The sequence below is a fragment of the Pseudopipra pipra genome, unplaced genomic scaffold (genome assembly GCF_036250125.1).
Source record: "Pseudopipra pipra isolate bDixPip1 unplaced genomic scaffold, bDixPip1.hap1 HAP1_SCAFFOLD_69, whole genome shotgun sequence".
In the NCBI taxonomy this organism is placed as follows: Eukaryota; Metazoa; Chordata; class Aves; order Passeriformes; family Pipridae; genus Pseudopipra; species Pseudopipra pipra.
Genome location: NW_026991183.1, coordinates 44,100 through 46,318, shown reverse-complemented (window position 1 = coordinate 46,318; position 2,219 = coordinate 44,100). Strand labels below are relative to the sequence as shown.

Sequence of the window (2,219 nt, the reverse complement as noted above, 5' to 3'; positions counted from 1 at the left end):
GGATGAGAGCTGGGTCCAGTTTTATGGTTAGGAGGGAGGGATTTTCAAATGAGCCCAGGGGAAAGGGTCTGCCCTAACAGGCCCTTGGCACACATAGGAGGAGCAGTTTACTTTTCATCATGGAGTAGGATGTGCAGGGCAGAGCTGTTCAGGTCTGTGTCATGTCCTTTGTCCAGTCTGTGTTTCGTGTCTTACTATTCACAGTCACCACATCTTTGCTTTCTGCCCTCAAAGCTCTTATCTGAGGCATCATTCCTAGGGTCTTGAACCTCTGCACTGCCCAGCCCAGTGCCCATACCATCCGTTCTTTGTCTCACTAGCTTGGATGTGCATCAGAATCGCATCTGAGAAGTGTCAGGTCAGGTGTCTTTTACAGCCTCCTTACAGGTTGTATCGGTGGCTGTGCTGTGCAGTCATCTCTTGTAACCGCCTGGGATTTCTGAGAGTTTAAGAAGATTCTGAACATAGCCTTGTCTCCCATCCATCTTAGCAATTTTGTAGGCAGTTCTTGTCCCAGGCCATTCTGTTAGAGTGTCTTTTCAGGCTCCCCAGAGCCTCCTCCGTTCAGTCTCACCGTATCCTCCGTCTTCTCGTGCGGCAGCACATCCATTTTGGCGTCGTTCCTTTCTCAGAGTTCTCTCTCCTGGTTGCACCACAGCACTTGTCTGGAAATGTGTCCTTGGAGTTTGTGTTGGGCCTGGAACTGCTCTGCCCTGCAGTGTAGACTTGGGGGTAGGTGGAGTAGAAAGGAGACTTCCCGGTTACCCCATGGATAGGCTTAGGCACTGAGGACCTTAAAGTTAGGTCAGTGTTTGTTTGTGCAGGTTGTCTTTGGACCCCAGAGGGCTTGTCTAAGGAGAAATTAGAATTGCACAGCAGCTAAAGTCCCCCTGTATATATGGCTGACTTTGGTAACTCATTTCTTTGCAGTGTCAGAGGGACTGGATGTAAAGCAGAGATGAACAGAAGAGGCTGGAGGAGCACAGTCAGAAGGTGGGTTGTCATGTGAGGTCAGAGCCAAGACATGACTTTTGGCCCTAGGGTTACTTGATCATTTGGATGGTTTGGTGGTTTAGTTTTGTTTTTTTTATTTTTTTTTTTTTAAGATGCAGAGCCCTCAGCCCAGCAGATGACAGGCACCAGAGGGAAGGTGAGCCTGGTGAGCAAGGTGAGCAGTGACTGCAGGACAAAACTAGCTGCTCTTTTGCAGGTGGTTTACTTGTGGTGAATCTGTGTACATACTTGTTTTTTTGTTTTCCAGGCAATGCACCGACTTCTAACATACAGTCCAACGTGACGGGGACCCTGCCTGTAAGAGGTCACGGTCAAGGGGAGTCAGACAGAAGCTGCCATGGGAGCAGCAAACTCTTGGGCAGTATCTCAGTACTCACACTTGCCTCTGGGTTGTTTTGCAGGAGACGTACGAAGCCTCACAGGGCTGAAGCCAACTCACAGTGAGGTGACGGACACGGTTTGGTCCTCTGGAGCTGTCCTTGTAGGTAATCTCCGAGTATTGAAAGGATCAGCAATGAAGGATTGAGCTTTTTTGATTGCACGTGCCATCCAGCTAACCTTTGGGAGCAGATGAGCGTTGGAGGTGAGTTGGGGAGGCAGCAGGAGGAGCAGGAATCCACTGCAGCTATAGAGATGCCCTCTAATTTTGTCTCTCTCTCGCTCATGTGTCCCAGGAGATGATAGCACCTTGTCCAAGTCAGGTCAGAGCCAGTGACACGAGGACCTGCCTCGGTGACAGTGAGTAGAGGGATCCTGGGGGCTGGGGCCACGTGCCTCAGTACTCAGATCTGGAGTCTGGTTTTCTTTCTTGCAGTTGACTCCGAGTACTCTGATGATGGCAGGAACCTCTGAGGCAGCCCAGGTGCCCGTCCTGTGCATCCAAGATGGATTGGCATCCCCTGCTCTTGGCAAGATAAGTGCAGGGCAAAGCCCCAGAGAGGGGTTGGGAGTTGGTGCAAGTCTGTGCCTCGCCTGGAGGGATTTTTGAAATTAGTCTGGTGCAGGGGGTATCCTGTGACAGGTTATTTGGACGCATCAAAGGAAGGGCTTACTTTTTATCATGGGATTCCCGTGTGCCGGGCAGAGCAGTTCCGGTCTGTGTCACGTCCTTTGTCTCGTCCATGTTTTGTGTCCTTCGTCTCTTAATTGTGTCACGTGGTGTGTGTGGTCACAGGTGTGGGGTGTCTCACTTGGGGTCAGCCTGG

At 50.8% G+C, this 2,219-nt stretch overlaps 1 long non-coding RNA gene across 1 annotated transcript; it reads left to right on the top strand.

Annotated features, from left to right (window-relative positions):
* The first annotated feature begins 794 nt into the window (after nucleotides 1-794).
* Nucleotides 795-1,555, top strand: LOC135408856 (uncharacterized). Its single transcript, XR_010427886.1, has 4 exons — nucleotides 795-993; nucleotides 1,107-1,168; nucleotides 1,262-1,311; nucleotides 1,416-1,555. It is a non-coding gene; the product is annotated as an uncharacterized LOC135408856 (long non-coding RNA).
* The last annotated feature ends 664 nt before the right edge of the window (nucleotides 1,556-2,219 follow it).